Source organism: Jaculus jaculus, chromosome 15 (assembly GCF_020740685.1).
Source record: "Jaculus jaculus isolate mJacJac1 chromosome 15, mJacJac1.mat.Y.cur, whole genome shotgun sequence".
Classification (NCBI taxonomy): Eukaryota; Metazoa; Chordata; class Mammalia; order Rodentia; family Dipodidae; genus Jaculus; species Jaculus jaculus.
In genome coordinates, this window is record NC_059116.1 from 40,694,404 (window position 1) to 40,706,996 (window position 12,593).

General features: G+C 38.6%; 1 pseudogene; it reads left to right on the forward strand.

The window, feature by feature from the left end:
- Positions 1–12,593, forward strand: part of LOC101609601 — a 54,004-nt pseudogene that overhangs the window by 18,958 nt on the left and 22,453 nt on the right.

Genomic DNA, 12,593 nt, shown 5'->3' on the forward strand with positions numbered 1-12,593 from the left:
GACATATCATCATCATCTGCAACAAGGGCTCAGTCACTGCCTTCCACTGTGTCCTGGGATACCTGGGATCTCTGGCCATAGTGAGGTTCACAGTGGTTTTCTTGGCCTGGAAACTGCCTGACACCTTCAATGAAGCCAAGTTCCTGACCTTCAGCATGCTGGTGTTCTGCAGTGTGTGGGTCACCTTCCTCCCTGTCTACCAAAGCAGCCAAGGGAAATTCATGGTGGCTGTGGAAGTCTTTTCAATCTTGGCCTCCAGTGCTAGGCCACTAGACAACATTTTTTTTTCCCCAAGTGCTACATTATTTTACTACTACCAGTTCAGGGATAAATCAATTTATTTAACATGTATCATTTTGTTTTAAATTTAAACTGTTGCTATGTAGTTTGAAGACAATATTCCATTATTTTACCATCCAAATATTTCATCACAATATGCCCTTTTCTCCTATAAGCAGGGAATTTTCTTGTTCCCAATGATAGTTGTACATCATATGAATGGATTAACATTAATTCTTAGCAAAGTGAGATATATATATACATCTCTAATCATGAACTTGTCAGTGGTCTAAGATTGTGTGAGTTTTTAAGTGTGTTGGATGATAACATAATATATGAAGGAAAGGGGAAATAGGAAGTTATGAGGGCTCTGATTTTCTGAATCTCATGTTATAGCTTGATTCTTTACATGAATAGGAAGTCATAACCTTGAAAAATGGAAAAAATAAGGACAAAATTTTACTGTTAAAATTATCTCATTGTTTACATTTGTGTTTAAATGGGATGGATATCATTACATATTACTTAAATATTTATTCATATAGGAATTACTACATATTTGGCATGGCCAAGCATGGTGGTGCATACATTTAATCCAAGCCCTTGGGAGGCAGAGTTAGGAGGATGACCAAGGGTTTGAGGCCACCCTGAAACTATGTAGTGAATTTCAGTTCAGCCTGGGGTAGAGTGAAACCCTACTTCAAAAGAGAGAAAGAGAGGGAGAGAGAGAGGGAGAAAAATTAAATATGTGGTATGTATCACTGCAAATTTTGGAAATGATGCCCAGCATCAGTTGCTATAGTTTGATGTCCCTTGTGTACTAAGAGATTATGGGAAGAGTATGAGTGCTGTAGTGTTTCAGGTCAGAGCTGTGCCTTCATGGGTTTTACCAATCTGTACTTACATAACTCTGAATTAACAATTAAACATGCAGTCAGATATTACATGCATTATTACCATTGCAATAACTTCATAATGAGTTATAGGATGCATGGCACCATGCCACATCCCAGGAAACATCAAGTGGCTCTTTTGACTTCAAGTGCTACATATTTTACTAAGACCTGATAGAAATTCTCTTAAAAAACACTTTAATAAAACAGAATCTTGAACACATATGATTTCTTAATATTTAAACTGTTACTACATAAACCAAAGACATATCATTACACACACACATTTTCATTCTACATATTAATGAGTTTGCCTTGTTCACAATAACAATTATGTGCCATATGAATGGATTAACAAAAATTAATTCTCCAAGTGATATCTAATTAATTCAGACGGGCTTTGACAAAGAGGTATAAAGAATAATACTATGCATTGCTACATGACCTAGCTCAGTTTTCAGTGTTCCCTGATGATATTTGGATAATGGTTTTTTTTTTGTTTGTTTTTTTACTGAGAAGATAGGGAATGAGACAATATGAGGGGTCAGATATAGCAATTTATGTACTGGCACTTTACATAAATACAGAGGTACATCATTGAATATTTTAAAAACTGGGGAAATGAATTAATTGATAAACTGACCTCATTGTTTATATTTTCTTTGCTAAATTGAACATCATCAATAACTTGTGTGATATAAAACTCATGAAGAAATCCTTTGCTTCTTACTTAAATATGTATTAATATGGGAATTTGTATCACTGTATGTATTGTAAATATTTCACAACTTCATTTTCTATACTTTATGTCATGTGTCACCCAAGAGTTCTTTGGAGAAGGCATACTTCTCAGCATAACAGTGCTGAATTGTGTTATTTAAGAGGTGTGCCCTAGTGGATCTTAGTAATATACCCTCTCTTCACTCTGGATTTTCATGTAAGCATGCAGTCTGCTATCATATGCACCTTACCCTTGTGATAAATTCCTCATGGCTCCTTGTGGCAGATAGGCAAATAATATTTGGATATTTTGATGCTGAAAGAGCTCAATAATTAAAGTAATGTGACAAATGTGACAGGATAGAGTTAGCAATGAAAATTAACAGGGAGTTTTGAATATCAAAACATTCAACAGGATATAAACTATTTCATTCATCTGCTCATGGATAAGATAAGATGCCCAATCTCTGTATAATGTGGTGAGAGTGTATAAACTCAGTGGTCCATAGGAAAAAGACCTCCAGTCATGATGTTGTAGTCAGGTTCACATTGCTGGAAAAAAACACAAGACCAAGAGCAGCTTGTGGGAGATAAAACAGATTATTTTGGCTTACATACTCAAGGGGAAGGTCCATGATTGTAGGCAGAAATGATGACATGAGCAGAGGGTGGAAATCATCTTCTGGACAACATCAGATGGTCAACAGCAACAATAGTGTGTGCCAAATACTGGCAAGAGGAAGCTGGCTATAACACCCATAAGCCTGTCCCCAACAATATACTGCCTCCAGGAGGCTTTAATTCCCAGATTGCTATTTGCTGGGGATATAGCACTCAGAACACTTACATTTATATGAGACACTGAATCAAACCACTGTATTCCTCCCTTGACCCCCATAAACTGATATACATGATTTAAAATGCAAATAATTCAGTCCATTTTACAAGCCCCTATAGTTTTGTTAATTCAATTTATGTCCATCCCCAAAGTCTAAGATCTTTTAACTGAGTCATAATTCCAATAATTACATAGAATGAGCATTTACATTTTAAAATATGACATTGAGTACAGCAAAGAAATATTCACCCAATACCAAATTTAAACAGGGCAAGCATCAAACTCTGTAGCTCCATGTCCTACAACTTTAACCAGGGATGAGTCTCCAAGCTTGATAATTTTAACCACTGACAAGTCTCTGGAGTTACAATTCTGCCCCCTCCCAGATAGGCTACTCACAGTCCTTTAAAACTTCACACAGCGACAGCACAGTGCCAACAGCGCTCCCTGGTAGCCATCTTATACTCCCGGCATCTCCACTGAATTTCCACTGCAACCCACGGTGCATCCTCATGGTTCCATCAGGTCTCCATGTAGGTAGTGCAACATGCATGTTTCACAATGCACATGGCTATTTCCAAAATACAAAACCATTTTACAAATTCAATTACTTTCTGTTTCCTGAATTTTTTACACTCCATAATACAAGATGGGAGACTTCGAAGAACAGGACATGCCTTCAGCACCCAGACCCCTTCAAAAGACTTTGCATTCTTCCTGTTGTCCCAATGCAGGTCAGCTGGCCCAATCTCAATGGTTGTAATCTTTCTCACAATTGCAGCTAAGTAGGTAGCAGTTTGGGCGCAAAGATTTCACTTTTTTCTGTGTCATACCCCTCTGTTCACACCAGTCCATTTCTATGCAATGCGACCCTGTACAAGTGAAAGGACACTCACATAACAACAAACCTCTCACACAACTGTTTCTAGCCCAGTGTGGGCAAATCCCTCATAAGCCTAACCTCACAGTCCATAGTTCTTACTTCATTCAGGTCTTTCAACTGTGATGAGAAAACTCCACCAAGCTGTACTTATAGCACAGCAAGGCATCTCTTAGCCAAAGTATAAAATTCTTTCGCATTCTCCTGCAAAGTGATTCCAAAGGGCCAAATCCATGCAGTCAGGTTTCTAGTAGCAATGATCTCATTTTGGGCACCATCTTTACTATTGCAGTCAGGTTCACATTGCTAGAAGAAAATAACCCAACCAAGAGCAGCTTGTGGGGAAATGGAGTTTATTTTGGCTTACAGACTTTAGGGGATGCTCCATGATGTCAGGCAAAAGAGCAAAGGGTATCAGACAACAACAACAGAGTATGACAAACCCTGGTAGGAAGCTGATGATAACATCCATAAGCTTGCCCCCAGCAATATACTGACTCCAGGAGGCTTTAATTCCCAGATTGTCTTCAGCTGGGGACATAGAATTCAGAAAACCTATGCTTTGGGGGATACCTGAATCAAACAATTACACATGAGTAGTAAACTTGAAGAAACATCCTGTTCTTAGCTTAAATGTCAGAGTACATGTAAGATAAAAAGGCAGAATCACCACCCCAACTTAGTTGACTCTGAGTATTGCTTTGCACTTCCAGAGGAGATACAGTGGACTTCTACTGCAATTACATGTGCACTGTTATCAAGCCAAGCCATCATTAATGCATTCCCTATGCATGAATTCAACATTAGAACCAGTGTCAACAATAGTTGCTAGGTATATCAGTGTTATAATATTATTGGCCCATCATTTCAAAGCTCTCATTTAATCCCCAGTACCATGAAATAATTCAATGATGCATCCCACGTGAATCAGAAAGCAATGACATTCTGGAAGAATGCTTCATTGATAGAGTGAAAATCTGGACAAATGCCCAAAATAATGAGAAGAGAAACATGGAGGAAATAGATTAAAGAAGCAGAGTTTCACATAATTTTTGTAATTTGAGAGAGAGAGGGAGAGAGAATTGGAGCAGCAGGGACTCAGCCACTATAATTGAACTCCAGATATTTGCGCCACGTAGTGGGCATGTGCAACTCTGTGCTTGCGTCACTTTTTATGCATCTGGCTTAGTGGGATCTGGACACTCAAACATGGGTCCTTAGACTCTAAGACAATTGCCTTAAACACTAAGCCATCTCTCTAGTCCATTTAACATACTTTTAAAACAACAATGGTTTTCTACAGGATGGGAAGGTTCTGAGGCACTTTCTGAGACACTGTCTCCCATACAGAGATTAGCTGCTACTTTGACAACACCACAATACATACTTATATCCTCCCACTAAATATGGCCTTCAGGTGAACAGTCATGGGAAAAGGGAATGTAAGAATATGGCCCAATGGCAATGTGACCAATATATAAGCTATTCATACAATAAAGTTCTCAATTTTAAAAAAAATGGTTAGATTCCCCAATACCCACATAAAACCAGATGCCCAGTGATTCATGTGTCTAGAGTTCATTTTCAGTGGCTGAAGGCCCTGGTGTTCCCTCTCTCTGTCTCTGTCTCTGTCTCTGTCTCTGTCTCTCTCTCTCTCTCTCTTTCTCTCTCTCTCTCACACACACACACACACCTTTTCTCTCTCTGCTTCCAAATAAATAAGTAAATAAAGTATTTTTATAATGAACAATATATATATTTCTTTTTTATTAATTAGTTTTGTACTCAGTGAATACAGTCAAGTTGGTATCATCCATGTCCTTCCCCCTCCCCCTAACCCCTCCTTATTGAGGTATATGGGTCATGCATTATGGGGTTAGGCCTAAGTTATGGGTAGGAAGAAACGTCTCTGTCTATTATGACCCAATGAATGGCTCTGACATTCTTTCTGCCCCTCTTCTGCAAATCTCCCAAAGCCATGTTGGATTCATTTTAGGTATGCTTCATTGATGTGGTCTTGGGAGTCTCTGTGTATCTGGATATCTAATTTGGTAGGAGTTGATCTCTGTGTTGATCTCCTTCACCCTTTTTGGGGGCAGGGTCTCACTCTAGCTCAGGCTAACTGGAATTCGCTCTGTATTATCAGGATGGCCTCAAACTAGTGGTGATCCTCCTACCTCTGCCTCCTGAGTGCTGGGATTAAAGGCTAGTGCCACCACACCCAGCTAGAGAACAATAATTTTTAACAGCCAGTTTGGAATTGTTACTGCATCTATTTGATGTAATGCTCAATCACACACAAACTAATATGATCATATGAACCATGATTAAGTGCCAATTATCACTGTTAGTGATGCTTTCTTGAAAAGCCTGACAGCCTGAGTTTGTTTCTCCAGTACCCACATAAAGTCAAATACACAAAGTGATGTGTGCCTCTCGAGTTTATTTATAGTAACAAGAAGTCCTGGTGTGCCCATCTTTAGTCATACCCTACCTGCCTCTTTCTATGTTTCTCTCCCTTTGAAACAGATAAATGACAAAAAGACAATGAGAAAAATGAATGGCAATCATTCTTCCAGAGGGCTGACTGCAGCCACAGTAGACCTACAAACCCACCCTTAAATGCAGTGCCTCAAGTATGCATGCTTTTAAAGTAGACCCTATTGTAATTGTTTTTGAGCTTGTTGTCACCTCTGTAGATGCATGATATTTTGTGGCAGGACAAATTTCACTTAATTTATGCTAGCAACTTACATCTTTTTTTTTAATTAATTTATTTATTTATTTGAGAGCGACAGACACAGAGAGAAAGACAGGTAGGGAGAGAGAGAGAATGGGAGCGCCAGGGCTTCCAGCCTCTGCAAACGAACTCCAGACACGTGCGCCCCCTTGTGCATCTGGCTAACGTGGGACCTGGGGAACTGAGCCTCGAACCGGGGTCCTTAGGCTTCACAGGCAAGTGCTTAACCGCTACGCCATCTCTCCAGCCCGCAACTTACATCTTGACATGTAAATGAAGTCTTTGTTATTTTTCTTGTAAAGGTTAAGACAATAGAGTTTATCATCTTTTTGAATATCACTGGTTAGAGTATTCCTCCCATTGCTTGGGTCATGATTCCTAAGGCAATGTCTTTTCTTTCAGTCACATAAAGAGAAAACTAGAGATGGGTAGGTATTCCCAAAGTAGGGGTCTTAATCAGTGCACTCTTAAATTGTAGCCAGGACTTATATGCCTCAAGGTCCCAAGTCAGAGGAGTTGCTCTTGGTAGTTTTACACTCTGAGGATGAGGGTAGGCTAGACTGTCCTGAATCTGTTCAGAATTCAATTTATGTTTTTCACCTTCTAATCATATCCTTCTCAAAGCAGTGACCATGAATTGGCATACTGTGCCTTTTTCCCTTGTGATTTTATATTCCCTCAGTGATATAATATTGCAAAAGGCTTCAGTTGCTTCAGTGGTCTTTTCTTCAGACATCCTGCAAAGCAGAAGATTATCTACATACTCTAGGGCCAGGACAAACAGGTAGGGATTGTCTCTGAAGATTTGAGGTAAAACTATCAAAGTTACTTCACCTATTTTTAGGGTTGGATCTTCACATGCAAACAAATACTGACTGTCTGGATGCAGAGCAATACAGAAGAAAGCATATTTCAGGTCCAAGACTGAGTAATGTGTAGCACCAGAGGGAATCTGAGTTAAAGTGTGCAAATGCTGGGTATTATAGGATAGAGCTGGATCAGTGTTTCACTGATCAAGCAATGATATGAATTAGAATCCATTTATAGGGCCCCTTCAGGATATCAAAAGTAGGATATGAACTGGATTACTTTTTTAGGAGTCCGTGATTTTGTGTGTGTGTGTGTGTGTGTGTTTCCAAGTCTTTAGTTTTGTGCTCAAGTCACTGAACTATCTCTAGTTTTCAAGGATATTGCTTTTATGAGGAAATAAATGGGGTAAATAAGGTGTATCTGGACATGGGTAGGAAAGACAGTTTAGTCAATAGTTTCTCTCTCAGTGCAAACCATAAGATCACCATTGTACTCTATCAATAGAAGGCACTGATATCTAATTAAAGGCAAAAGTCATCTCTAAGTGGCATTTCAAAGGAATATGTTTCCATAATAAGTGGGCTGGAATTTCTAGGATGATAAAAATTAAGTTTTGGGAAACATAGTCTTCCCAAGATCTGGCAATAGGCTGAATAAAGATCTTCCTTTAGAACTGGCCTAATATGACTCTAAAGGCAACAGTGAAGTTGCATCTGAGTCCTGAAGAGAAGGGAAGAACTGAAAATCTAATGTCTATGCGAACTAGAAGATCTAAAGCATACTATGCCAACTGCATCATGAGCTGAGGCTCCTCTAACTGGACTGGGCTTATGAGATCCTGAGAGATAGCCCTAGGGCCTATCATCATTCACGCTCCTCAGCAGTTAGGACAGGATCCTGCAGCGGCTGGGAAGAGTTTTCCATGTTCTCACTTATTTTGCAACATTATTTACAAAAATGTCCTGTTTGTCCACAGAGCAAAGAAACCTTATAGGTGCTTTTGTGGTTGGGGTTGGGGGGGGAGTGGGTCTTCCTCTGAGTGACATTAAATACTGCTAACGTCTGTTGATGACATCAACTCTTGCTTCTTTCTCTCTCAAAAGTCTTGCCTAAGTCCAGATTGTAATAAACAAGTTGTAGACTGAATTTACTGGTCCTAATTCTTGCCTAGTTTAGCTACCAAATTTGTAATTTTCTGCAATTATCAGATGATAATTAGGTCATGAAGTTATCCTTAAAGTAAACTTTCTCCTCCATGGTAAACAGAGTCCACAATTGCTTCTTTAAGTGTCTGAAGGAAGATAATAGGGATTGCTGTCCGCTCTGAATTATAGTGCATAGTTGGATATAGTTTAGAGGTTTTACTCTGGCTTTTCAAATACCTTCTAAGATAAAACAAGTAATATTCCTGGAGTCCCATGAGTCTTTTTGAGTTCAGTTGGGGTTATTTAAGGGGACCATCTCTGCCCCTGTGAAAATATTGGAGTCTGGAACTTGGGAATGGATAATATAGCATTGATTTCCTACTGCTATTACCTAAGATAGTGCTCTGTTTTTCAATTGAGGTCAAAATCTGACCTGTTATTTATATGATATCTCATCCACCCAGGTTATATTGCCACTTAAGCTGTTGTAAAACCAGAAATTATTGATCTGGGTCTTCAATGAAATTGCATAGCTCTCAATATATCTTTCAGATTTGCCAAAGACAAAGGCCTGCAGATTAAGAAGCCCCAAATTACCTCTGGGATTCTTGTAGAGGATATAAACTGGGCAGGGACATTAGTTTATCCCTTTAAAAAAAAAAAAGTTTGGTTTATTTTTATTTATGTATTTGAGAGCGACAGACAGAGGAAGAGGGGGAGAGAGAGAGAGAGAGAGAGAGAGAGAGAGAGAGAGAGAGAGAGAAAGAGAGAGAGGGGGGAAGGGAGCAAGAGAGAGAATGGGTGCGCCGGGGCCTCCAGCCTCTGCAAATGAACTCCAGACGCGTGCACCCCCTTGTGCATCTGGCTAACGTGGGACCTGGGGAACTGAGCCTCGAACCCGGGTCCTTAGGCTTCATAGGCAAGCGCTTTACCGCTAAGCCATCTCTCCAGCCCTGGTTGATCCCTTTTTGAAGCTCTGGTCCTTGATGGTTAGATTCCTGTGAATGTGGAGTATCTCTGATATTTTACCATCCCTGTTACAAAAAAAAAAAAAAAAAAGAAAAAAGAAAAAAAAATATTGGAAGAATTGCGTGATAATCAAAAGTGTCCTGGGGTGGCCATCAAAATTCCATTGTCATTGTTAAAAGAATCTTTTAAAAAATGCTAAAATTGGGTTGGAGAGATGGCTTAGCAGTTAAGTGCTTGCCTGTGAAGCCTGAGGAACCCGGTTTGAGGCTCGGTTCCCCAGGTCCCACGTTAACCAGATGCACAAGGGGGCGCACGCGTCTGGAGTTCGTTTGCAGAGGCTGGAAGCCCTGGAGCGCCCATTCTCTCTCTCTCCCTCTAACTGTCTTTCTCTCTGTGTCTGTCGCTCTCAAATAAATAAATGAATAAATTATAAAAATGCTAAAATTCATATGAAAAAAATCACCAGAATAGTCAAAGAAATCCTTAGCAAAAACAACAATGCTATAAATTCCACAATACCTGTTTTCTAGTACTAACACACAGCTTCAGTAACAAAAAATGGTACCATTAAAAAATAGAAACATAAATTAATGTCATAGGTGACCCAGGACTAAACCAACACAGCTATTATCACGTTTTTTTTTTTTTTTTTTTGGTTAAAGATATCAAAACTATGCACTGCTAAGTAAAAAGAAACTCTATTCAACAAATTGTGCTGGTAAACCTGGAAATTTACCAGTAGTAGAATGAAACTAGATGTATTTTCATATTGTAAACAGATTAGTTCAAAATGGATGAAAATCATTATTTTAAAACCAAAACTGGTGAACCTACTAGAGGGGAACATAGAAAGTTAATGGAATGCATTATGTATAGATTAGAATTTTCTGAAAATGACCACAGTAGCAAAGGAAATTGTCCCAGCTCAGAGCCCTGTGACCTTTGGCCAGTCACCTCCGACGCTCCTTATATGGTCTCAGCCGAAGCGCCCTTCACACAGCCCATCTCCCTGCAACCCTCTTCCTGCCGCTATGTAGACCACCTGACTCCCTACATGCTGGAACGAATGTTCCTAGGCATCAGCAAACAACGTTTGAACCCCCAGGCCCCTCTGAACACTCTTCCTGCTCTCTCTCAACTGCTTATAAGAACTCAGTCCTGGACTTGAGGGTTGGCTTAGAGGTTAAGGCATTTGCCTGCAAAGCCAGAGGACCCAGGTTTGATTCCCCAGGACCCACAATAGCCAGATGCACAAAAGAATTTTTTAAAAATACTAAAATTCATATGAAAAAAATCACCAGAATAGTCAAAGAAATCCTTAGCCAAAACAACAATGCTATAAGGGAAGCACACGTCTGGAGTTGTTTGCAGTGGCCCTGGAGTGCCCATTCTCCCCCCACACCCACTCCCTCTTTCTCTGTCAAATAAATAAATAAAAATTAAAAAAATAATAGCAGTCCCCTGACAAATAAACCAAGCTACTCTCTGAAGCTGTCTCCCAGGTGTGCTTCTTTCAGACACACTCACTTCTGCTCAAGACCCTGCTCTCCACAGTTGCCTGGATGCCTCCTGGGAACCATGGCCCAAAGATCCAGGGACCCACACAACTCCAAGTTTTCTGGTTTTTTTTTTTTTTTTTTTTTTTTTTTTTTACAAATATTCACTTAACAAAGTTTTGTTAGAAAGACTTGAGAAAAACACTTTCACCAGATAGTAAGTTAGTAAGTCTTAAAGTGTGATGAGTAGAACCAAAAACCAAGACAACCTCTTCCCAAGAAATGCTAATTCTGTAACACAGAGCACAATGCAGGAAAGGTAGAGAAAATGCCAGAACAAGAACTCAAGTTAATGGTTATAAACATGTGCAAAGATCTCAAAGGACACAGGTAAAGTCTGACTATAGTCCTGAATAAATTCAAAGAAGTGACACATAAACATCTAAATAATTTCAAGACACATATATAAGTGAAATGAGGAAGTAAGCCTGGAATATGAAAATGGAATTTAAGGCAGACAACAACCTTGAAGAAGAAAAGTGAAATTAAAAATATAATATGTAAAATTAAAGATCCATTGAATTTTCTCTAATAGAATACATAAAGTGGAAGACAATATATTTAGCTTTGCAGATAAAGTAGGAGGATTGGACCAATTAACTAACTCTAATAAAATGTAAATGGAATGAATGAAGCATGAACAATATTTGCAAAATCATGAACAGATCAAATTAAAAAAATAATAAACAGGTCTGGAAAGATTGCTTAGTGGATAAGGCATTTGCCTGCAGAGCCAAAGGACCTTGGTTCAATTCCCCAAGGCCCACGTAACCAGATGTACAAGGTGGCACATGAATCTGCAGTTTGTTTGCAGTGGTTGGAGGCCCTGGCATTTCCATTCTGTCCCTTTATCTCAATCTCTCGCTCTCTCTCTCTTATACATAAATTAAAATTTTAAAATATAATAAATAGAAGTAAAAGAACAAAAATATTCATATCTGTTATAATCAAGTGTATATATATATATATATATATATATATATATATATATATACTTTCCATATACATATATATATGTGTGTGTATATATATATATATATATATATATATATATATATATATATATATATATATATATATATATATACATGGCACCAAAACAAGTAGGAGAAAGCCATTGAGACACCTGTAAAAGAAAGTCCATAAAAACAATAGTCATGTTTTCATTTGAACTTGTAAAAACCAGAAGTCCTTAAAATGTTACATTTCATGTGTTGAAAAAAAAAGCTACTAGCACAAACTATTATATACAGCAAAAATTAGTTGTGAATTAAAAGTTGAGAGAAAATCTCCATAACAACAAAAAGCCAGTTAAATTTGTAAGTACTAGGAGATCTACATAGGATACTAGATGGGATACTTTGCCTGAAAAAGAAGGACTAAATGTATTCAACATGCTGCTGGGGTATCATAACTCCATTGTATAAATGTGCCATATTTTCATTATCCACTCATCAGATGAGGGATATCTAGGCTGGTTCCATTTCCCAGATATTATTAATTGAGTGGCAATAAACATGGTTGAGCATGTACTTTTAAGGAAATGGGATGTGTCCTTAGGCTATATGCCTAGGAGTACTATAGCTGGGTCATGTGGTAGATCAATCTTTAGCTGTCTTAGGAACCTCCACACTGATTTCCACAATGGCAGGACCAGATTGCATACCAACATTGTAGAAGGGTTGCTGTTTTTCCACATCCCCAACAGCATTTATGATCTTTTTTTTTGTATTTTCATGATGATAGCCAATCTGACAGGAGTG